The sequence below is a fragment of the Phodopus roborovskii genome, unplaced genomic scaffold, assembly GCF_943737965.1.
Source record: "Phodopus roborovskii unplaced genomic scaffold, PHOROB, whole genome shotgun sequence".
In the NCBI taxonomy this organism is placed as follows: Eukaryota; Metazoa; Chordata; class Mammalia; order Rodentia; family Cricetidae; genus Phodopus; species Phodopus roborovskii.
Genome location: NW_026125876.1, coordinates 70,962 through 97,387, shown reverse-complemented (window position 1 = coordinate 97,387; position 26,426 = coordinate 70,962). Strand labels below are relative to the sequence as shown.

The window sequence follows — 26,426 nt, the reverse complement described above, 5'->3', positions numbered from 1 at the left end:
CATTTCCTGATAGCATTACTTCACCTTTCTGATTTCCAAGAGCACAACTGTTCTGTTTTGGTGACTCCCCCTCATAACTAGAGATGTTCAACAGAGCATTTATATTTGTACAAGTTGCTCTGGATGTAAGTATGTCTAAACACAACTCGTACTTTCCCCTCTCCTTCAATAGGTTCTGACCATGCTCTCAGATTTGATTGCACATTGGCTTCACCTAAGTGCACCAGGCTCACTCCCAAGATTTTCTGACAAAGGCTCCTTGAAGCCAGTAGCATGGACCCTGAAAATTTTCAATGCTCCGGGGTGTCTAGAATAGCAGAGATGATGGGCACACTGAAAAAAGAATAGAATAATGATATAGGACAATGTTCCTCTTTTCACCTTTGAGGGTACATGGTTTTTGAGACCCTGTCTGTGACTGACCCTAGGAAGGCATGACAAGTGCAGAAAGGCAGTCACTATGCCTAGGTTGAGAGTAGGGGGACAGACACTTAAGTGTTCAGGAATAGAATCTGATGTATTATCACAGGGTACACCCACTCTTTGAGCCTAAAATCCATCTGATGATACAAAATGGGGAAAAAAGAAAATGGAAAAGGAAAGAAAGATACAAGTAAACTGAGGAAGCAAGAGATAGCAGAGATTTGAGGGCAGAGAACAGACTGCCAGTTCTGCTATCTAAAACAGGCATGCGCACAGAGGAAAGGTGATTTTCCTATGGATGTGGACCTGCAGCTTCTCTGCCTCCTGTAGCAGGCAGGATCTGGGGTCTCCTTACCTCTTTAGCCCATACACGTAGCACACAGCTATGGTCTCCACCAGCACGATGAGCAGCAGAGACAGTGTTGCTGCATAGTCATTGAAGATGTCAAACCAGTAGTTCCCAGCCTCCATGGTGAACTTGTGCCGATGGCACAGTTGATGAGGCACACCAGACCTGGAACACAAGATCATTGCTCATCTCTCTGAGACTCCCTGACTCATCCCACATTGGATGTCAACAAGAGCCATCGATCCCTAGGTGTGCTTTGGAGGGTGAGTTCCCACATCAGCTATAGGAGCTGCTTTGTAAGGTATTTCAGAGCAGGAAAACAACAACAAAAGTCAGGGTGTTGCTCTTCGGGGGATATCATAATGGTTGAAAGTCTGGGAATGCTGAAGATACCAAAAACATAGCCCCTGAGACTGTGAGAAGTGGACTTAAATGTGGTGTGGGGCCCTAGATAAGGATTGGTTTGGGAGGAAACTGCAATTTACATTTATGTAGGTGTTCTCACTTGCCAGGCTCTGGTCATATACCAGACCAGATTAAGCCTCCAAGGTAGTAGTCAGAGATCCCTTTTATACCGGGGTTCCAGGGCTCAGTGTTGTCAGATAACTCCCTGTAGCACAACATGGCAGAGTCAATATTTGACTATTTCCAGGTTTTCTTCTGACTTCCAAAGGCTTTCCATGGTGCCTCTGAATTCTTAGTAGCCCTTCCCACTGCCATACCATACAATGTCAGCCAGTGGGAGGTTCCCTCAGGAGAGGATTAAGTGCTGGATTGGGAGCTACTTGCCTTTGTACTGTGGACCACAGAGACCCAAATTCAGAAAAAAAAATACCAGGTGCTATCAGGCTTCGAGGAACAGGGAAGAGGATGCTTCCCACATGATAGCTAGGACATGTGATCAGACATGACATTATCTATCCTGAATATAGAGCCATCGGAGGCACAGGAGTGTTCTTATGATCCTGGCTGGGTGGCAAGATGTTGAAATTAAAAATGGGTCTCTGTGGTACACATTACATGTACATACAGCTCCTAGAACAACTTACCCAAGTGGAACTGAGTATTACCCTAGCAGGAGCACAGCTACACCCATGCAGCCCTTCTGGAGTTGTCTTAGAATCACACGGCCCCTAATTAGACCCTTCCACTGATTGTCTTGCATTTTGTCACCCACCCATGCCCTGCCTCCACCTTCTGGTGTCCTGAATGAAATGGCCTCCTTGGGCAGGTAGCACGAGATGACCTTGCTGTCCGTCAGAGGGGTGAGTATGGCTGCTGTGTTTCCAAGCATGCTCCCCAAACCCAGCATCAGCAGCATGAAGATGTAGAGAACTGACCAGAGCCGGGACACTTCCATGTTTTTAATGGCCTCAGTGTAGACAATGAAGGCCAGGCCCGTGCCCTGGACAGCCTGCTGATGATTAAAAGACACCAGATACACATGTGAGTCAGAGGGGACAAGAATGAAACACCATAGTTCAAATGTGGAATGTCTATCCTCCCTGTCTTGCTGCACTCTTAGAGGTGTGTAACTGTAACACCAAAAATAAAAACCCAGAGACAGATATTGGGGTTCAAGCTCCAAGCCGAAGGTTTGAGAAGCAAAGCAGCCGAGCCACTAGCACTTACATCTACCTCAGTCTAAAAGGGGGTGATCCTGTCTCTGCAAGTTCTCCAGCAAACCTCAGACTGCTACCTCTCCTCAGGGTGGCTAGAGATTAAATCTCACAATGCACCCTGAGACATTGGGTTCCTGTCTTTTATATGCCTCTCTAGAGCTGGGATTAAAGGCCTGAGCTCTGTTAATCTTTTAGACTGATTCACTCTAGTGTATCCCTGGGAGGTCTCAAACTCACAGAAATCTACCCAAAGGTGTGTGCCACCACTGCCTGGCTAGCTAGTATCGTTTCTAGGATTAAAGGTATGTATCACCATTGCCTGGCCTCTATAGTTTGTTGCTGGCTTTGCTTTCTGAATACTCAGGCAAGATTTGATGAATCATAAATAATATATCATCACATATAACTTTCAGAGCTGAGCTCTCACTGGAGAAATTAGATCATTGAGTAAGTGTCTTGAGATTTTATAGCCCGATGTCATTGATGTCACTTCCTGTCTTTTCTTTGCTTCCTTGTCCATCAATTGTTAGAGTCTTAGGCTCATGAGTCTATTGTCATGAATTGTACAATCCTTCTCCACCATGATAGATTGTACCTCTCACTCCAGAAATAAAATAAATGCCTCACTCATGACCGTGTTAGGTATTTGGTTATAGAAACACAATTTTGTATTGACTGATACAAAAATGTAAATAAGCTCAATGGTGTAAGCACAGTGGGAATAGTAGGTGTCAGGAGCAGATAAGGATAACATGACACTGTAATTTTTAAGTGAATATTAGATATCACACAACAATTATTTCACTATTATTATCAGGAGCCATCAATTCTTAACAATGTCAGTGTTAAAATACACCCTACTGTGGTACTCTGATCTCACTTTCCTGCCCATGACTACCACAGAAAGCACCACAAATCGTAGACAATTGGAATCAATGACTTAAAAAAATAGTCTTTTCAATGATTAATATTATTATTGGTTAAAAGGTCACTGTAATGTTAATATTGGATTAGATATGGCTGAAGAGAAAATTAGTGGACAGGGAGTTATTTCTCAGGGTAATTCTGTTCAATCGAATGTAGTTTGACCTAAAGATGCACTTAAATTGGACTAATGGTGACTTTGTACACTGTGAAACTTAACCTAATCACATCAGCCAGCCTCTAAGAGCCAGGTAGTCAACTGCTTAAAACAAGGTTCAAAGAAAGCAAATATAAGTTTTACCCAACGAAAACTCTGTATACTTCTTTTCATTTTCTTTTTAAAATTTTATTTTATATGCATTGGTGTTTTGCTCACATGCATGTCTGTCTATGTGTGTGTGTGTGTGTGAGACAGAGAGAGAGAGAGAGAGAGAGAGAGAGAGAGAGAGAGAGAGAGAGAGAGAGATCCTTTGGAGCTTGAGTTACAGGGTGCTGAGAATTGAACCCATGTCCTCTGGAAAAACAGATAGTTTTCTGAACCACTGAGCCATCTCTCCAGCCCCCTCATTTCCACTTTCTATATATAATTTTCTTTTCTTTTGATATCCTGCACATGTGAGGGTAGAACATTCTGAATTTCATTTTGCCCAGTATGTTTTCTAACTACAGAATCAAGCCAATTAAGATCTATGAAAGTGATTCTGTCTTACTTATTTTCTGTTGTTGTGACAAAATGCCATGACCAAGGCCACAGAAAATAAAGTGTTTAATTTGGGGTGCATGGTTACAGAAGGTTGGAGTCCATGGCCATCATGGGGAGAACATGGCAGCTGGCAGGCAGACATGGTGTTTGCCCATGAGCGCTTATATCCCTTTCTGCAAACAGGAGGCAGAGGGAGCTATTTGGGAATGTCCTGGGCTTCTGAAACCTCAGGCCCACTGCCAGTATCAGTACTCCTCCAATGAGGCCACACTTCTTAATCCTTCCCAAGAAACTCTACCAACTGGGGCCAAGTATTCAAACATATGCGCATATGGGGGCCATTCTCATTCATACCATCACACCCCACACCTTGGCTGCCATAGGCTTGTGGCCAGATCATAATGTGAAATGACTTTTGTCCAACTCTAATAGTCCCATCAGTGTTAACACTTTTAAATTTCTTCTGAGAACTACGGCAACTTTTAATTATAACTCCTTGTAAAATCAAAAAGTAAATTATATACTTAAATGTAAAACAGCATAGAATATACATTACCATTTCAAAAGGGAGGAATGAGAATATAGTTAGAAAATACTGGACCAAGGCATGACAGAAATCCAGCGGGGCAAACTTCAAATCCTGTATCTCTAATCTGTTGCTAATAGGCAAATGGAAATTCAGGAGGGCAAACCCCAAATCTTAAAGCTCTAATCTGCTGCCAATGGGCTTAGATGGCTCTTCCCTTCAAGTTCTGCTGGCTACAACATGTGACTTTCTCTCTTGATTTGGTCCCAAGCTTCTTGGTAAGTATTTCCTATGATTTTGACATCTCCAACATCTTGAGGTCTCCAACCCAATCCAGGCTTCATTTTCATAAATTCACATATAGCTTCTCTGGTTTCCTTGAAGGGATTCCCATGCCAAACACCTCGCTTCAGAAGCTTTTCTTAACTGTGGAGGAAGATTCTACAACTCCTTTACTCATGTATCATTCAGGGATCTAAAGCCAGAACGACCTGGCCAATGAAGCCATGTTCAGTCATTTGAGTTGGAGCCTGTTCCCCTTCTTGAATTATATTTGCATAACATTTTCCCCCATTGCAGCTTTTTAGAAATACAAAAGGCATTTCCTTTTTACAAGTTTTAGGTTGAGCTGGAGGGGTCTTCACCCAAAGACAACACTCCCTTTATTCTGTTTCACACCAGGTATCTCCTTATATTAGTGCTCTTTCCCCTCCTCAAACTGTACATTTTGTGTTTCTTTTTGCCCTGCTTATTATTTTTATGGTAGCTACACATGAAAGTGATTACTAAAAACCATGCAATAGAGTTAATAATTGGCTGTTTTGAAATCTCCTCTGCCTATAAAATTAGTCCAACTATTTCAATTTGCCCTCAGGCAGAAAGCATCCTCATTTTTTCCCCAAGCACCACAAGAATGGTTCCTAACACTGTCACTAATACTGTTGCCCTCTGAAGTTTCTTGAGCTGAGCATCCATAACCCTCAATGATCTTAGCACTGTTTTCTCCAAGCTCTGACTAGGATGTCCATTCAACCCTGCTTATAGCAGTCATCAGCTTTCCTAATCCAATTTCCCCAGGTTTTCCATATTCCTTCCAAAAGCAGCATGGCCAGCTTCCTGTCACAGCAATACCCCACCCCGTAGTACCAACTTTTGTCTTCCTCACTTTCCTGTTGTCACGAGAAAACACTATGACCAAGGCAACTTATGAAAAAGAAAGTGTTTAATTTGGGGCTCATGGCTGCAGAAGGTTAGAATCCATGATCATCATGAGGAAAGCATAGCAGCAGGCAGCAGGCAGGCAGGCCTCAGGCAGGCAGGTAGGCATGCAGGCAGGCAGGCAGGCAGGCAGGCAGGCATGCAAGGATACAGCAAGCAGCAGGCAGGCAGGCAGCAGGCAGGCAGGCAGGCAGGCAGACACACCTCTTCCAACAAGGCCACGCCTCTTAATCCTTCCTAAACAGTTCTACCAGCTAGGGAACAAGTATTTAAACATGTGAGTTTATGGGGACATTCTCATTAAACCACCTCAGATTCCCTTTTAACAACATAGAAGGAAACCCAATGAAATGATGACATGGAGAGTGTAATATGTAATCAAAGAGGTATAAAACCTGTGGAATAGGAGGGAGAAGATTAACATAAATCTAAATGAAGATCTTCAAGGAGAAAAGACATAAACACAGGTGACAATTAAGACATAGTATGTATGAACTTGCCAAAACTGAGAAGAAATCATGGATTCATAAATCCAGCAGGTTTAATAGTGTTTAGGTTCAGGCCTGGATGAGGTAATAAAAACCCACCCATACTAAATTCACTAAAGATGCCAAAGACAAAGGGACATATTTAGGGAAGTCAGAGAAAGGACTGCTCACTTATAAAAATAAAAGAAGGGCAGACAAGACAGTTCAGCCAGTAGATTTGTTTGTAATGCAGGCCTGAACTTATGTTCAATCTCTAGAACCCATGTAAAGGTAGGAGAGAATTGAATCCACAAAGTTGTCCTTTGACCTCCACACATGCACGCGCACACACACACACACACACACACACACATAATTAATTTAAATCAAAATAAAAGAAAAATTCAGCAGCAACGATTGAAACCAGAATTATAAGGCAAATGTTATCCAAGTATTGGGAGAAAATAACTGTTAACAAAAAAAAAAAAAAAAAAAAAACTACTCTTGGCACAAGTTCTTTAAGAAAAGGGGCCAGGGGCTGAAAAAGTGTCTTGGTGTTTAAGAGCGTTCATATGCTTCTGTGCCGAAGGACCTGGGTTCAATTCCTAGTACCCACAGTGGCTTACAGTGTGGCTAACTCTGGTTCCAGAGATCTGACAGTATTTTCTGACTTCTATGGGCACTGGGAATGCACATGGTTCATGTAGACAAAATATACATAAAACAATGTTTAAAAAGACTCTTATACATTGCCAGGCAGTGATAGAACACACCTTTAATCCCAGCAATCAGGAGGTAGAGGCAGGCAGATCTCTGAGTTTGAGGCCAGCCTGGTCTACAGAGGGAGTTTCAGAAGAGTCTCGGATACACCGAAAAACCCTGCCTCAAAAAGATGCAAACAAACAAACAAACAAACAAAAATAAGGAAAAAAGAATGACAGAAAACAAATGGGGCCAAATGTTTATGTGGAAGCAAAATCTAACAAAGTTTACAGTCCCTAAATCTTGCCCTGTCCAGGCATGATGGCTCACACCTTTAATCCCAGAACTCAGAAGGCAGAGGCAGGCAGATCTCTGTGAGTTCGAAACTAGCCTGGTCTACAAAATAAATTTTAGGACAGCCAGAGCAGTTACACAGAGAAACTCTGTCTTGAAAACACATCCTTCTCCCCCCCCCCCCGATAAACAAAAAAACTTGCCTTATAGGACAATATTTTAAAGAAGATTTATTTAGTTATATGCATATGTACATGTACATGTGTGTTTGTGTACCATGTGTGTGCAGGTGCCCACAAGGCCAGAAGGAAACATCGGATGCTTTGGGGGGTGACTTTGAACTACTTGATGTGAGTGTTGGGGAGTAAATTCCGGTCTTCTGGAAGAACACCAAGCTTTTCTAACTGATGAACCATCTATTTAGCCCCACAGGAAGGTATTTTAAATCTAGCTCCTCTCTCCCAAAGATAGCTGGAATGCAAGAAAGAGTATTTACAAATAAAATTGTGTGTGTGTGTGTGTGTGTGTGTGTGTGTGTGTGTATTTGTGTGTGTGTGTGTGTGTGTCCATCCCTGAGCCCAGGGACAGATCTCACTGCCTTATGCATCCTAAGTTTGCGGTATTTAGAAAGTTATAGGCTCAAAGGGCCAGAACTACATGACAATAATGTTTAAAATGGAAGAGGAGAACCAGGTCTGGCACACACCATTCATCCCAGCACTCAGGGGGCAGAGGTGGGAAGATCAGGATTTCTATATCATTCTTCTGTCTTTAAAAATGCAAAGACAGGAAAGACAGGAGAAAGTGATCTAAAATTCTTTCACTTTTTGAAAGGGAACTCATGAATACTCTCTAACATTAAGCTGTGTTAAGTTAAATATTAATTAAGAGATTTCAGGAAGGAGATATGAAAGTCCAAATTTCAAACAGTAGAGAATATATATTAGAAAGGAAAGGAAATAAGAGAGAGAGAATGGCAGGAGCAGGGGAAAGAAAGTAATTCTAAAAACATAAAATAAAATAAAATCAGTAATTATAACATCTTGGACATAAAGCCAATCTCAAAAACAAGCAAGGAAAAACTAAGTGTCAGAACCAAAAGAAGGCAACTGAATGGATGCCAAAGCTTAGAACAGGTGCCATAGTTGCCCAAGTGGGATCTAGATCTCGAAGCCTGGGTGACAGCGTCTTGGTGTCTGAGTTGTGCAGGAATGGAGGGTCAGGCTATAGATCCTGTAGGCAGGGCCCAGAGCTCTACAACGTTGCTGGTTAGTTTTATGTCAACTTAACACAAACTACAGTTATCTGAACAGAGGGGACCACAACTGAGAAGATGCTTCCATAAGTTGCAGGGCATTTTCTTAATTAGTGAGGGGGAGGGGAGCAGCCAGTAAGCAGCACACCTCGTGGCCTCTACATCAGTTCTTATCTACAGGAATCTACCTTGAGGTCCTGATGGAGGTGTAAGACAAATAAACCCTTTCCTCCCCAACTTGCTTTGGGTCATGGCCTTTCTTCATAACAATTATAACTCTAACTAGAACAACAAGCAAAAAGAGGAAAGTGTTGTATCTCTCCGTGGACAATGGTACACCCCAGAAAAAAAAACAAAAAAAACAAAAAAAAAAAAAAAAAAAAACAAAACAAAACAAAAAAAAATAATGGAAAGATCTCCCATGCTCTTGCTTAGGTAGGATTAACATAGTAAAAATGGCAATCTTACCAAAAGCAATCTACAGATTCAATACAATCCCCATTAAAATCCCACCACAATTCTTCACCGATAATAATCAACTTTATATGGTAAAACAAAAGACCCAGGATAGCCAAAACAACTCTATACAATAAAAGAACTTCAGAAGGCATCACCATTCCTGACTTTAAACTCTACTACAGAGCTATAGTTCTGAAAACAGCCTGGTATTGGCATAAAAATAGACAGGTAGACCAATGGAATCGAATTGAAAATCCTGATATTAATCCACGCACCTATGAACACCTGATTTTCGACAAAACAGCTAAAATTATACAATGGGGCGAGGACAGCATCTTCAACAAATGGTGCTGGCAAAATTGGATGAGGGTGTGTAGAAGACTGCAGATAGACCCATGTCTGTTGCTATGCACAAAACTCAAGTCCAAATGGATCAAAGACCCCAACATCTATCCAGCCACATTGAACCTCTTAGAAGAGAAAGTAGGAGGTACCCTTGAACAAATTGGTATAGGAGACCACTTCTTGAACATAACTCCAGGGGCAAAGACACTGAAAGAAATAATTAATAAATGGGACCTCTTCAAACTTAGAAGCTTCTGTAAGGCAAAGGAAACAGTTGACAAGAACAAATGGCAGCCCACAGACTGGGAAAAGATTTTCACTAATCCTATATCTGACAAAGGGCTGATCTCCAAAATATACAAAGAACTCAAGAAACTAGTCAACAAAACACCAAATAACCCTATTAAAAAATGGGGTACAGAACTGAAGAAAGAAATCTCAATGGAGGAAATCAAAAAGGCTGAAAGACACTTAAGAAAATGCTCCACATCCTTATCTATCAGGGAAATGCAAATCAAAACAACTTTGAGATACCATCTTACCCCTGCCAGAATGGCTAAAATTAGAAACACCAGTGATGACTTATGTTAGAGAGGATGTGGAGAAAGTGGAACACTCCTCCACTGCTGGTGGGAGTGCAAACTCACACAGCCATTTTGGAGATCAGTATGGCAGTTCCTCAGGAAAATGGGAATTAGTTTACCACAGGACCTGGCAATCCCCCTCTTAGGCATATACCCAAAGGATTCACATCCATGCAACAAAGACATCTGTTCAACTATGTTCATAGCAGCATTATTTGTAATAGCAAGAACCTGGAAGCAACCTAGATGCCTCTCAATTGAAGAATGGTTAATGAAGATGTGGCAAATCTACACAATGGAATACTACTCTGCAGAAAAAAATAATGGTATCTTGAAATTCGCAGGCAAGTGGATGGCACTTGAAGAAACCATCCTGAATGAGGTAACCCAGTCACAAAAAGAGGAACACAGTATGTACTCACTCATATATGGATTTTAGATATATATCAAATGATCACCAGCCTATAATTCACATCACCAGACGAACTAGGATACAAGGTGTATTCTAAGAGATTCATATAAAGTCCCTTACAGAACTGGGAAGGGGCAAGTCCCCCAGAGCTCAGGTGAAGTGGGGGAGGACAGCGAATGGAGAGAGAAGTAGGAGAAAATGAGGGGGAGGAAAGGAAAACATGTGCGACCAGGAAGATTGAGCCTGGTTAGGAATAGAATATAGGAAAGAGAGAGAGAGAGAGAGAGAGACAGAGACAGAGACAGAGAGAGAGAAGATAAAAGAGGGAGCCAATATTGGTTTGAAGATAAAATTGAACACAAAGAAAGGTCGAGAGAACAATAAGATTGCTCTCAACTAACAAGTTGAGCTTATGTGGAAAGACTATCATAAATGCCCTTCCCAGAGAGTGAGATCAACAACTAACTTCTCCATGGAGCCCTCAACTAATGCCTGTTGAAAAAAGGATCAAACACTCATACATAAACACTGAGTCGAACTAGAACCTACATGCAGATGGAGAGGACAAGACCATGCAGCAGAAACTCATAGAGACAGCTTAACTGAACAAGGAGGAGCTAAGGGCCACTAGACTGATAGCTGGGAAGCCAGCATGGGACTGACTCAGGCCCCCCTGATTATGGGTCTCAGCCAGAAGGACTGAGCAGTCTAAGAGACCCCAGACAGCGGAGCCAGGATGTGTCCCTGGTTCACAAAAGAACTTTGCAAACATATCCCCCATGGAGGGATAACTGCCTTAATCTAGAGACAGGAGAGAAGCCCTAGTCCCTACTTCACAGAACCTGTCAGATCTACATGACCCCAACTGGATGGCACTCCCCTACATATGGAATTGGGGTGGGGGGATGGGAGGGGAGGGTGTTTAGAGTGCATGTGAGAGGGCAGAGAGGGTAAAAAGGGAGGGAAGGAAGGAGGGAGGGCTCAGGGGAGTGAGCGAGGGAGGGAGGAGGGAGGGAAGGAGAGGGAACTGGGATCCACATGTAAAATAATATATTAAAGAAAAAAAAATAAAAAAAGTGCTTTGACTCCAAAATTTAAGTTGAAGGACAAGTTACTGGGGAAAAGGATTTCTATTTTTGTTTCCACAGAAAATGAAAAGATGTGGACTCCTTCCAGACTAATGTGGTTTGATCATGCCAGACTGCCTGAAACAGAATACAAGCTGATCCTACATTCCAAACAGCTAGACAAAACATCCCTACAAACTACAGCCAGGATATCTGAATCTTCTTCGAATCCCCCAAGACAGCGCCCCTTATCAGCAGGAAGTAGTTTGGAAAGAACGACACCCAAATTCCAAAATATTGTATATAAATGTTTGTTTTCATTTAATGGGACTATTATATAAAATTAAATAAAATTAAAAAAAAATAAAAAAGAGAAAATCAAAACAAAACAAACAAACAAACAAAAAACAACCAACTACTCCCTAACCTAACCAATAAGCAAAGGCCATGGAACCTTTATCCTGGCCTTGAAAGTATTCTCTAAAAGCAGTCTGAAAAAGTCTTTATAGTAAATCTAAGAACTAGTCAGAGTGTTCACCTAAAACTTGGAATTTCACTGTGTTCAAAGTACAGGAAAACAATTGTGCCTGAGACTCCAATAAAATCAATAATAATAGTGAAACCACAATAAAAAAGGGTTGAAATACAGACACTGAAAAGAAATGTGCTAAATTATATCCACAGGTTATAGGATAGTTTATAGAGAAAATATGAGCAATCTGTAGTTGTGAGAATTCATTAGGAAATGCATCAAGATTTCAAGGTACAAGACTAACATACAAAAATGTTTGTTTCTTCTGCCACCAACATAAACAATGGTAGAAATAAGGAGAAAGACACTATTTACAATAGCAATGTAACAGAAGATATGCAAAGACATTCACAAAGGAAATTATCTGACAGACTTGGGTGAATGAGAGAAAGCATGTTCCTAAATCAAAACCCAATCCCCAGGAACAAAGATGGAGGGAGAGATAACACTCTTCCATATCCCTACAGAGTTTAAAGCAAATCCTGTTACAACTAAAAGGTGAGCCACAAGAGAAGGCCACAGTCAACAACAGAGAGTAAGAAAATATAAAATTCAAAAATACTTAATGTTGGATTTACAAGGCCATTCAGGGCTACACCAGAAGTGAATCAGTCTAAAAGAGAAACAGAGCTCACAGCTTTAATCCCCAGCACTAATATATAAGATAGGAGCAGGGCATTAAGTATTTACTCTTGGCAATTAGTCTCCAGCTTGCTATGAATAATATCTCTCCAGCCCTGGTACAGGACAGAGCTCTCTGGTAGCCTGGATGCTTTGCTTCTCTGATCTTCATTGCTTCATTAGTTCATAAACAATGTATCAACCACAATCATCTTACTTGAGCAGCTTTTTATGACTTCTTTTTGTATTTTTATAGTAATTCCTCTATTCTTACACCTCCAACATATACTTTCCCTCTAAATTATACCAGAAAGAAGGGGTAAAGAGGGAGGATAGAGAGAAGGTGAATAAGAATAAGGAGCAATGAAACTTATGTATTAAAATGCCATAATTAAATTTGTTTTTTATGTATTTACTATTTTAAAAATGTCATTACTTAGTACAACTGCTAACAAAACAATATTATTTATTTAAGTCTCCCCCTTACTCTGTGAATGTGTGTGTGAGTTCCTAAATATTTTCTTCATGCTATTGACTATTTCTTTTATTGCACAGAAAGATCTTTCTTTGATGTAATCCCACTGGTTTTTACTCTGTTGCAAGTTTTGGGGTCTTATCCCAAAACATAGGTACACACAAACCTATGTCTTCAAGTGTTTCCCCTGTTTCCCCTTAGACTTTTCATACTTTTGGACTTTTGTACAGCATGTGAGATGTGGATCTAGCATCAGTAATTGATATGATGGCTTTCCAATGTATTCTCTTGGTGTCTTTGATAGAAATATGTGGATTTCCAGGTACTCTACTATGTTGTACTTGTCTCCTTGTCTTTTCTCAAGCCAATACCAGACACTTTGTAGACAGCCTTAAAATCAGGTATTGATATGACTTCAGTTTCTTTCTTTTACTCAATAGTGTCATGTAGATTTTAAGATTTTTTTTTCTGATTCTATGAACATTATTATTGGTAAGGATTGAGCTGAATCTGTGAACTGTCTTGGGTAGTATGAACACATTAATAATAATAATAATAACAACAGTAATAATAACAAAAACAACAATAATAATAACAACAACAACAATAATAATAAGAACTCTGTGATGGTTTGAATGAGAATGGTGCCCACAGGCTCATATATTTGAGCCCTTGGTTCACAGTGGGTAGAACTATTTTAGAAGGTTAGGAGAGATGGCCTTGTTGAAGGGAGTGTGTATGCCATTGAGGGAGCCCAGGCTGAACCCAATCCTCTCTTTCTTCTACAATGTCCTACCTCTTACTCCTTCCCCATTCACCCTTCCCCTCCCTCTGCCTCTTGCCTGTGGATTAGATATAAGCAGGCATTCTTCCTGCTAGCCTGCTGCCATGCTTCCTTCCACGATCATAGACTCAAAGCAACTGTAAGCAAAGCCTCAATTAAATGCTTTTTTGATAAGCATAGAACATAGTACATAGTACAGAGTACAGAGTACATAATACATAGTGTCTCTTCACAGGAACAGAAAATTAACTAGGACATCTGCTCCATAGAGTATCTTTCCTTTCCTGGAGTCATCTTGACATCTTTCATTAGCATTTTGACTCTTTTATTGCCAATACCTCTCATTCCCTTAATTCTATTTATTTAGAGCTGAAACAACTGGAGAGCAAAGAGTCCACCTTAAAAAATGGGCAAAGAAATGGGCTACATAGACATTTCTTTAAAAAGAAATGAGGGGACGTCAGGGCTGGCTCACTGGTTAAGAGCGCCTGCTGCTCCTGCAGAAGACCTGGGTTCAGTTTCCAGCACCCACGTGGCAACTCATAACCACTGTCATAGCCCTCTTCTTACCCCTGCGAGCACCAGACATACATTTGGCATACACATACACATGCAAGCAAAATACTCATATGTGTCAAATAAAATAAAAACATCTAAAAATTTAAGACACAAATAGCCAGCAAATATATGAACAAAAAGTCAGCATCATTAATCTTCAAGGGAATACAAATAAAAACCACAATTAGATATTATTGCAAAGGGATCTTAACAGCCATGTGTCAAGGATATAGCAGCACTCTCATGTTTACTGTGATATTCCTTTAAAAAAACTCTAGGATATAAAACCATCCATGGAAGAGTGAACATATACAAATCACGTGGTATGTATCCACAAAGGAATAATACTTAGCCATAAAAAGAATGAAATCTTGTCAAGTGTAAAGGTAGAGACAAGTGCAGGCATCATGGTAAATAAAACAAATCATAGACAAATAATGCATTTTTGCACTCATTTGTAGAAAGTGATAAATGAACCTCCAAGAAGATGGAAAGGCAGCGAGTGAAGACAGAGGTTAGACAAGAGTCACAAAAACACAGGAATTAGAAGCAGAAATCGCTGCTTCTGTGCCCAGAAGTGTAGGTAACTCTAATCTACAAGAATCCATGATACACAAAAATAACTAGAAGAGTAATATATATATATATATATATATATATATAAAATCCATGTATGAGGAGAAGGAAATGCTAGGGGCATTGGTCTAGCGGCTATATATGTCATACTTGTATCAAATCATCAGGCCCTTCATAGGCATGCATGGATATTATGTTAATAAATAAAATTTAAAAACAATGTATCATGGGCACAAAACTGTAAGGGATTTTGTCTACAATGAGTAGGGAAAACTTTCTATTAATTTCAGGGACATTTAATTGTGTGTCCTTAAAATAATTTTGTTTGTCCTGTATAAAAATCTACGTTTCATGTAACAAAAAGGTTTATAGTGTTAATTTGAGAATTGGAAATATTGGTGTTTGAGTGCTGGATAGTTTTATGTCAACTTGGAAGTAGGGAACCTCAGCTGAGAAATGCTTCCATAAGATCTGTCTGTAAAGCATTTTTTTAATTAATGGTTGCTGGGAGAGTACACTGTCCGTTGTGTTGTTGGTGGTGCTGGGCTCTATAAATAAAACAGGTTGAGCAAACTGTAAGCAGCACCCATCCATGGTCTCTGCATCAGCTCCTGCCTGCAGCTTTCTACCTTGTTCGAATTTCTGTCCCTACTTCCTACAATGATGAACAGCAATGTGAGAGTGCAGCCAAATAAACCCTCTCCTCCTCTAAGTAACCCTAAGTAAGACAGTGTGTTACCTTGTCCTTTGCCTTTCTCAAGTTTTGGAAATTTCAAAAAGACACAGGGAAATGAAAAGAATTCCTAGTAGCAGCTGGGAGAGAGCAGGAGTCCAGTCTCTCATCACTGTTGCAGGGGACCATGTCTCTCTCCACAAGTCTTCATGGACCGTGTGGAGAGAGGCAGTGCCCACCCTTTCCAGGCCTCTTACAGTGTTCAGCTCTGACTCCAAGCTGCAGTTTCTAATGTGTGGGAACATTTTACTATACTTGCTTGGGTAGGTGGATGCCAGGTAGTCCTTCACCTCCTCCAGGTTGCTGGCTGTCAGAAAGCCATCTTCTAGCTCAAAAGAATTTGTCAGCAGCAGAATCACCCTGCAGAGCAGACTATCATCTTAACATATACCACTAAAAAGCCATTGGCTCTAAAACCTGGGAGGAAGGTGGGTAGCCTCTTCCCTCCTGCCCAGTGCAGAAGAGATGAGAACAGAAACTACCTCCCAACAGGCTACTTCACATCTGGATAAGTGGCCTCCAGTGAGATTGGGTAGGATGTTGGAAGCATTCAATACTTCATAGCCAGATTCGTACCCTTTGGTGGTGACAACACAAGAATGTGGCTAATGCCATTGACCAACCGCTTAGAAATAAGTTTAGAATCACTTAAACATATTTACTTATTTTCAGGCAGGGCCTTACTATGCAACCTCGGCTGTCTTGGAATTTGTTGTGTAGACCAGGCTAGTCTCAAACTTAAGAGATTCATTTGACTCTGCCTCCATATTGGTGAGATTAAAGGCATGCACCACTACATTTGGCCTAGAATTATTAAGCTTAATTTTATATCACAGTACGAATTAAATGATTTGCATGTATACTGATTTCCATTAATTTAAGTCCTAGTTTAGAGATGGCTACTCATGTAAGTGACCTCCCTACTGGACATATTAGCATTTGTTTTGAGGGAAGCCAAAGACAGTAGACTCGGCTAGAGAGGCCTTGCTTACAAATGAGATGAAGACACTGGTGTGTTTGTTGTTGTTGTTGTTTGGTTTTGGTTTTGTTTTTTCCTGAACGCCCCTTTCTGCTAAGTGCAATGCCTACCTTAAATGTCCCATTCCCTGCAAGGCGGCCTTTGCTTTCTGGACCCTCAGTTTCTAGTGCTGGTAGAAGGCAGCAATTAGCACGTCGAGGAAACAGAACTGACCCTCACATTGCAGATCTCAATACTGGTGTCTTTAGTCTACTCCTTGACTTCTGGGAACCCAGTCCTTCCCAGTCTCCCTTTCAGCTCAGGGCTTTGGAGCCTTGCCTTCCCACTTGGGGTCCACGGTTCTGAGGGACAGCTTAGACTCACTTGTTTAAGCAGTTTTCATAGTTGAAGGTGGCCTTGAAGCCGTAGATGGAGAAGGACACGATGCTGGCATATCTGGAGGTGGGAGCTGTTGATGATGGACACAATGATGGCATGCTTCTGGCAGTTGTTGGAGGGGTCATTGTAGCTGGCAAAGGCAATCAGGCTGCCAAACCCCAAGCCCAGTGTGGAGAAGATCTGCATGGCTGCATTGATCCAGGCCTTGGGGTTGGCTAGCTGTTTCATCTAGAAGGCCAGTAGGGATAGGGCTGAGGAATCCTGAGCTCTAATCCCAAACTCTTCCCTCCCAGGAGATGAAAGCTCAGAGATGGGGAAGAAATTACTTCCAACTCACAGGTAGTCAGAATGACTTGGGGCTGAATTCTAGGTCCATGTCTCAGAATGTCTCCAGTGTATTTCCTGGCAGGTAAACTACTCAGCAATCTTCCTCTCATACCCTCTATGGCACCCTACCCATGGAGAGTGCAATTGAGTATTGCCTGGTCTAATAGTCTAAAACACATAAAACATCTAAATCACCAGCCTGCCACAACAACAGTCTTACCACACAGGAAATTTAGGTGGATGTGGAGTCAAGTTCGAGATTACTCCAGTACTGACACTTAAGGCCTATGCAATAAGAGTGTCCATTTTGAAAGGATACAGTCATATGATTCCAGCCATTTGTCCAGCAAAGAATGTGCCCTACTCTAAATTCAATAACATCTACACTGAAGAACAATGGCTAGAGTGACTGAAAAAAAAAAAAAAAAACGTTAAGGACGGGACCATAGCATTCCCTAGAGGGAAAAGGTCTAAGAAAATATGGGATCAGATAAGGGAGATGACTGGAGAGATGTCCATGGTCCCTAGCTTAGTGGGGAGTCTGGACTGGGCTTTAGGTGAGAACTGGAGCAGGAAGACCTGAAGGAAGGCACAGGCACTAGTCACTAGTGGTAGTGAGGGCTGCAGGACAGGCTACAGAGAACATAACTTCCAGGATATCTATAGTCTTTGGCCCAGTCATGGGCTCACACCAGCTCTGATGATTACAGATCTTACCCTCTTTTCCCTTCCTCCCAGGTATCCCAGAAAGTGACAGTCCCCTTCCCTTGCAAACCATACCTTGGGTGTGAACATGTACCTCAGGCCATTGGTAGCTCCGTGGATTGTGAGGCCACGGACCAAGTAGATATCAGCACACAGTAGGGCATCAACGCGATGAAGTAGACCACCTGTAGGCATCCAGGAACAGAATAAGACTGCTGGAGAGATGGGGACCGCCACTCCCACAAAAACCTTAATTCTTTGGCATTTAGGCTGCATCCACAGCTGCTAAGAGCTGTGGGTAGCACTGGTCCTGAGTAGGACACAGGTTCTGAGTATGGTCTAGAGAAAGAAAGTGTGGGACATGGCTGCTCATGTCTGTTGCCCCCATGAAATTTCTTCTCCAGTGCATGAGAGGCAACACTCCCCGAGCCCCTGTTTCTCTAAGAAAGGCTGAAAGGCTGGAGGAGCCCACACAACACGTTTTTTGTTTTTTTGTTTTGTTTTGTTTTGTTTTGTTTTTGTTTTTGTTTTTTTTTGTTTGTTTGTTTGTTCTGTTTTGTTTTTTCAGCCAGATTTGACTCAGCTTTCTGAGGTCCCAAGAAAATCAGAAAGACTAATCACTTACAGGATCTATGTTATCTCCAAAGTGAAATTAGTGTCTTAAGGGGCAGAACTGGGTTTTCTGGATGGGATCCGAGGGGAGCCTGGTTAGGCATGTCCATATGTAGAAAACAGTGCACAGGGCAAAGTCCCCACAACAAATGCAACAAATGTACTGATTTTGTGCATTCTTCATAAAAAGAAAAGTGTATTTGGTTAAGCCAATCTTCTTTCCCTGTTGACATGCATCACAATTTAAGGATGTGTTCTTAGTCTCTTTGGCAGGGGAATCTCAGACTCAGGGTCACCCTGACTTCTAAAAGCCTGAAAGTAAGGGCTTTCAGATAAACATCTGCCTACCCTGGGTGGGAAATTTTGGGTAATTCACTTTCTATGTATGCCTAGATTCATAGACAAAAACAAAACAAAACAAAACTTTTCACAAGGTTGGTTTTGTTTTATCAATCTTCTTTTAGGTTGGATCCACCTCTGAGAAACCCAGCTAGTGACCATGTCTTGATATGCTTCAATTAATCTCAGTCTTCCATTTCTTCCTTGGCATGGCACCATACTTCATGTACTTCTAAGACTGTCAGAAGGACACTGAGAATGTGGGATATATGTTTACCATGGCTTCTTACACATTTAGGGGGTTAGTGAATTTACCCAAATATCTAATATGTCAAACCAGGTGAGATGCAAATGGATAAGAGTCCTTTTGCCAGTGATGTCAAAGAAATTCAGGGGCATGGGGGAGGGCTGAACCGGGTCCATAACACTGGGCACTAAGAAGACATTCGGGGAAAGCTCTGGACTTCTACCCCCACCCCCGCCAGTGGGCTGTGTTTCTTCTGGGCTTTCTAGAGTCCTCACAAAGTGGCTTCCTTCTTTTTCTTGTGGGAAGGATGGCTGGACATGTGATCTAGCTTTAGCTTAACCTATCAGGAGAAATAACTCTGACCAATAAGTAAAACTTCAGAGGAGAATAAAAGAGATTTCAAACAAAAAGGAAAAGGCAGCATCTTTCCCCATACATGGAACCCTGGGGCATTTCAGTCAGGGTGGGGGGTCATAGTATAAGGAGAGAAAATAGATGGTGAGGATTAATATGGCATCATGTCCAGACTCTACTTATTTTCACAACTATAAGAGGCCTGGAGAGGAAAGGACTGCTTTAATATTCAAGGGTACAGACATCACCATTAGATCTTTTGGATCATGCTTGGTCTAGGTTGAGACAGAGCAGATGCTGCAAGGTCTGATCTCAGCTGAGAAAGAACACCCTGATTCTTCTGCTCAGCTGTGAGGCAAAGTGTTTTGGTGCTAAGATGCTGGCCACTATTGGGACTTAGAAAATAATGTGATATGTCATGCCAGAAACAACATTGGGGTTGTCATGCAATATCTCAATGACATAGGTTGTTCTAAGCTTGATGCCTCATGAAAGAACAAAACCGAACAAACATGTCAGTGCTGGAGAAGGCAGGCAGGTGATCAGGAGAGTGAGATCTAGGGGTCTCATGGGATTGTCAGAAGAAGAAAAATTGTAAATGACTAAGTCACAAAGGATGTGAAGAGAATATTCATGCTGCATGTCACCAATAGGATGGGAAGAGCTTGGAGTAAATATGGGCTATGTCCTGAGTCTGCTGTCCCTGGCTGTGATTTTGCGAATAATACTTTGCCTATCTAATCCTTTTGGGAGTGACCTCATGTATCTACTCTGAGGGGCTGTTAGAAGAATAAGACACCGTGATCCACTATGGATTTGCTTTGCCTAATAGCTGAATATGGAGCATTCACCCCAGTTTGAAACAGGTACGGGTGATGGAAATACAGCAGATACTCCAGCCCTAGGATGAATGGAAACCTGGGCATTTCAACAGAAAGAATGAGCTTAGGCAAATAAAAGGCCTTTGCTGGGTATTTTGGCATATCTGTGGCCTAAAATCCCAACACTCAGAAGGCTGAGTCAGGAGGATCACTGAGTTTGAGGCCAACTTGGGCCGTTCAGCCAGTTTCATGCCAGCCTGAAGTACATAAGGAGACACTTTAAAAATAAAAGCCAAAACAAGAACTAAAACCCCATACCACACAACAGAACAAAACAAAACAAAACAAAACAAAAAACCAAGGGAGAACCCAACAGTTCTGGGTTGTATTGATTTCCTGAAAGCACTTTGAAATGGGACCCCAAATCCAACTACACAATAAAGTCCCCAGAGGCTGGCTAGTCTGATGTTGAGGTTCCCTCCACAGAATAATAGCTCTGGCATTTGAGGTGGAAGGACTGAATAGCAGGGTGTTTGAATATCTCCATGAAATGACCTGGTACAGGTGAGTGTGAGAACTGGCTGGGGCCTGTCATTTCAGATTCAGTGCTACAACTTTAATCACTTCTGACACCCTCCACTGTCAGCTAGTACAGGGACATGCCAATAACACCATCCATGCCTTCTGACCCACTGAGCCTCTACTCTGGACAGCAAGAGACAGCTCCTAGCATGGACCAGATTCAGTCCCATCACACTCCCTAGCACAACTTGCTGGTTGACTCAGTGCCCCTCAGGATGCACAGATACACCATCAGCCAGGCCAGGATGAGGCACAGTGCTGGCTCCCACTGCACTCCTCCATTCTCCTGGATGGATGGTGAGATGTTGAGTGTTTTCCTGCACCAGAAGTACTGCATTGACGAAGCCTTTTCATACTCCTCGTCGTAGCCTGTGCCGTTACCATTAAGTGGGCAGACAGACCATGGCAGGGGATCCTTTTCAATGAAGTGAGAATCAACAGACAGTCAAGGGAAAGGTCAAGGGCTTGGTGGGATGATAGGAAGCGTCTTTGACAGGAGGCTTCACACCTTATCCTGTAAATATGGGCTAGCCTGGCTTGCGTGAAACAACAGAGTACAGTGGATCAGAGGCTTCCTGGCCTAGTCTTTCCAGATCCTTGTAGCTACCCTGTTCAAAACCAGTTGTAGGTCTAGAGAGATGGCTCACTAGTTAAGGGTACTGGCTGTTTTTCCCCAGGTTAGATTCCCAGTAACCATAGGATGGCTCCCCTTCTGTAACTCTAGTCCCAGGGAATTTGACACGCTCTCCTGGCCTCTGCAGGCACCAGGCATGCATGTTGTACATAGACATTCAGGTGAAACACCCATATACATAAAATAAATAAGATAAACTTTAAAAATAATTTAAAAACAAAGCTGTGAAGGTACTTGAGTTAGAATCTTGAGCAGTGAGCCCATTTGTATGTACAGGCCACAGGAGGGAGACACTGTGGTGTCTGATGGAACCAGCAGCAGGTCCTAGCTAAGAAACAGAAGCCCTCTAAGCTCAGTTGCCTAGCCGATATTCTCTGGGCCCTCTGCTGAGGCCACTCTAATTCACACTGTTTCACATATTTGGCTGCAAATCTGAGGATACCTCTGGGGTCCTTTGCTTGAGATGAGCTCGACGTCAGTTTTTTTTTTTTTTTGTTTGTTTGTTTGTTTTTGTTTTTTTTTTTTTTTTAATATTCCTGCCAATGAACATGCTACATGAAGAAGCTCTAGGGCATGGAACAACTGAGAGATTTTCAGTGTTCTTCTCCCTTCATCTGCATCAGAAGGTAAAGATAGGGTCCTTATATTTGCTTTGCTAAATGTACCCACTAAGAAGGACCCACACCCTCCCATAAAGTAGAGTCCTATAGAGTCACTTGTAGCTCCTGGGATTGAACAAAAGCTCTCATGTCGTGTATATGGCCATGCCAGTGTAGATTTATATGTTCCGGGGGACCTGCATGGCCCATAGAAGTGCAAGTGAAGGTCTGCTGTGTAACCTTGGAAGAGGATTTACTGCAGGGGTAAGGGGGGGGAGTTCTGTGAAGTATGGAATGCATGGATATTAGAGTGGTAATTCCTGGGTCCTTCTCTTCTTTTTCCATCTGGAAAGAGGCTGATATGGAGGCAGTGGGATTAGAGTCTCTGAGAGTGAAAAGAATGAAGATGGGGGTGGGGTGGGATAGAATGTGACTGGTGGAGAGGAACATTCCAGCGCTTAGTGTGGAATTATGGCTCATATTTATTTTCCACAAAGCCTAGACCCTTCCAGAATATCAGTAACAAGAATTTAGATAATGCACTGTTTAAAATGCTTGTCCTTGAAAATATTCCTGTAGATATTCCAATGAGTGCTGTGGACCTGCTCCTCAGAAATGATTGTGCACATGTGTGTACACACATGCAAACGCACATGCATGCACACGTGCGCACACACAGTGCATAGTTTGGCTTACATTGTGATAAGTAGTGGATCCAGATTCTGTCATCCCTGCTTGGCTTGTGGCTCCCTTCACGCTCCCCCCCTCACTGAGAGGGTTCCCACAGGCTGGCGTTCTCATCCTCTACCAGCTCCCCACTTGGTGAGTGGCCCTGCATCTTCTACCCTTTTTGCTTTTGCTCTGACCAGAGGTTGGCTTACCTGGAAGGAGTAGAAGAGATACCAGAAGTCCCAGGCATTGATGACGTTGTAGTACATTGAGAGGAAGAAGGAGACCACCACAATAGCAACACCTGTGAGCAAAGCAGAGGGCCATGCTGAAGATCAGATGTGTGTCATTTAACCAGTGGGACTTGAATGACACAACTATGGTGAGATCCCCAAACAAGAACACTCTTCCTTTAGGTTTTCATTAGACCTGATACCACACCTATGACATCATCTTGGGAATTACTACCCCTCAACTCTGATCATCTGAGATGGTAGATCAGTAACGGATTTTTGACATCTAAGTGTCAGGTCCTGGGCTCAGTATTTTGTTTATGCAGTTAGTTCACACAAAAGCATTGTCCTCCTTCCAAAGAGCAAACTAAAGGTCAGAGCTTTCCCAAAACCACCCAGCAGAACTATGGAGAAGGGCCAACTACATGCCTGATGTGAACTTGCTCCTTTTGGAGGTCAAGTTCCTGGAGCCAGCCCCATCCATGTGGCAGGAGTGTGACAGACAGACAACACTTACCCCCAGCCAGGTCTGATCTATGAGGTCCCACAGTGTGTATCACTGTGAGAAGTGAGAATTTGCCATTAGGTTGCTCTAAAGTGTGTTCGCTTGGGAGTATTGTCAACCTTTGTCATCCCAAACATAACCAGAGAGCTGTAAGTTGTTGACTTTGCATGTGGCAGACTATACAGGTATCAATAGCATTACAGAGCAACTCCTCCCACTCCACTGAGAACTCAGGCCAGTAAGTGCATGTCAGTGCCCAAGGGGCCAGGCAGCCTCCCCTGTTTTCCAATATACAGCATACATTGCTGCCTCAGCACACTCTGATGGCCTTCATAGCTCTTCATCATGAGGAGGCAGTTTGAAGATGAGTTCTAATGCCCCGGACATATTTCTTCCAAAGATGGAGGAGGTCACATCAGGTGGACCCTTCCTCATTCCTTAAACAATGGCTCAGGCTTCCTGTCTGCTTCCCTTTCTTGGGCATGAAAGGTATACAGAACATGTATGAACACTGATGGCTCTAGATCCTTTGCTTTTACAAACTAGGAGAATCACATCCTGGAGGTGCCAGGGGACAGTGACTGAAGGTCACTCTGGAAGGGTGCAGTAGGCCACACCTGGTATGTTCGCATAGATGCTTGGCTTCTGCATCCAGGTATCATTACGATGGCCCAACACCCCTAAGTGGTGTGGTGATGATGAAATGACCTCACACTCGTGCATGCCATGTTCAGCACCAGGCACATATTAGGCAGGGGGTGGCATTTGTGTACATCCCCAGAGGGTAGGTAGCTGGGACCAAATGAGACATCAGAGGGGAAGGGCCAGCAAGGAGCATACTTGGTGAATTAAATATGGTCACTATTCTTCATTGATCCTTGCACCAAAAGGAGAGTTCTCTCCCCTACCCTATGGGTCTGGGCTGGCCTCTTTGTCCATCAAAATATTGAAAAGAAAAATAAAGAAAGAAAGAACAGAAAAAGAAATGGCATGTGTATTCCAGAGGCTTGCAGCTTTTCATCCTCATGGAATATGGCCAGGGAACATCATGATTGGGGTCCTCCAGGGTCCCCAGGGGGAGGAGCTACATGCTGGAGAATTGTGAGCCACTAGCTTAAGTACTGGGTGTGTAGGACCTATAGCCACATGAATGGGGCCAGATGAAGCGGTCAAGCATGTTAGGTACCCCACAAAGCTGTATGAGGTGATTATTGTTGCTGTAAGTCACTACTTTCCCCTCATTTCAGTATCTCCACTTGGGTTGCATAAAAGCAAGATTGTATGAAAGAAACAAAAGCAAAAGACAAAGCAACACAAACAAACAAAAAACCCAAAACCCACAAAGAAACAAAACCCAGGACATTTGCTATACAGAGCTATTGAAATTTTACTAGTTTCTCAGGATAGGTTCCAGAACATAGTCATATCTTCAGATCTGGTCTTAATGTTTCCTCAAGGGTTTTATCTTCCCCTCCACCCCCCCACACTTTATAAGTTTACCAGCAATTTATTTTGTGGAATGTCCCTCACTTGCGGTTCTGGCAGAAACAATAAAGTGACCTGATGTCCTCCTCCGGAGGTACAAGATGTCCATTTGCCCCTTCTTGGCAATTCAGACTTTGCTCATGTGGCTTACTTAGGTGGCGTCTGCTAGATTTCTCTGCTAAATCTTAACTTTTTCCTTTGAAGCAGTAAAGTAATTTGGAGGGGATACTCTTTGTTTGGTTTTGGTTTTGTTTTAAAACACTGTCTCATTGTATGGCAAAAGCTGGCAATCTTCATGCCTCAACCTCCGAAAAGCTTTGTTACAGGCTTCCTTGGCCACTGCATTAGACTTGGAGAATTTGATTCCCATTTTACTGTGCGGACGTTTTACATGAATCAATAATTCTTATCATTAGTTGTGTTTTCTCATCCCTCTGCCTGTAACCGGCATTGTCACCTTCAATGTTGGCATTTTCAATCTCTTGTCATGCACAACAGATAACTACAGCACAAATGAGCATGTTGTTGTTGTTGTTGTTGTTGTTGTTAGCACACCTGCTGCCTGTGTTTCTGTGCTAGTTCAGGTGGGTGAACACTGAGTTGAAAGATGGCTGGGAGGAAGTGACTGGCTTTTATTCCTTAGACCCCTGAAACCTGCCAATGTATCTCTACCTGCATTGTACCAAGCACCATTATATCTCCACACTGGTCTTCTGGCTCTCAGTTTATAAGTGTTTCCAAGGCTGTGTCAGAGACTGTGGCATTCTGCTTATTTTAGCCCTCAGTCTCTTACCTGGTCAAATCCTCTTTCCTTGCTCTTTACACTTGAGATAAAATTTACACACACCCCTTGATCTCCAAGGACTTCTTTCCCTCTACGACCATTGTTCCCTGGTTCAGAGGTCTTAACACCTTCATTTCTGTCTCCCCCTGTCCATTTTCTGCACACATTTGGCTTCTCCAGAGGCTTCCTTCTCTGCCCTCTAATCTGTATGACTTACTTTTTGAGTAATAAGTTACTGCCATTTTCTCTTGGTATCTGTCTCCTTACCATTGAGGGAGCTTTTACCCATTAGTTCCTCATGACACCGGGCAAAGCTGGAGTCCAGGGTGACTACAGATTAATATCTTTTAGGTATTACGGAACGTTTTACACATCCCCCCATACTTCAAATACAGAGGTGGGGTCTTCTTCATCTTTGGTCTGATAGTTCCTCCTCTCAAGGCAATTGTCCCTATACTATTTATAGCTATGCTACCCCCAGACTTCTAAGCCACTGAGGACAGAGGAAGACTTTATCTGGCTCATCACTGCCTTTAGTTCTGGC

General features: G+C 42.4%; 1 pseudogene; it reads right to left on the bottom strand.

The window, feature by feature from the left end:
* Positions 1–290: 290 nt before the first annotated feature.
* LOC127217881 (sodium- and chloride-dependent transporter XTRP3A-like) lies at positions 291–23,179 on the bottom strand (annotated as a pseudogene).
* Positions 23,180–26,426: the final 3,247 nt, after the last annotated feature.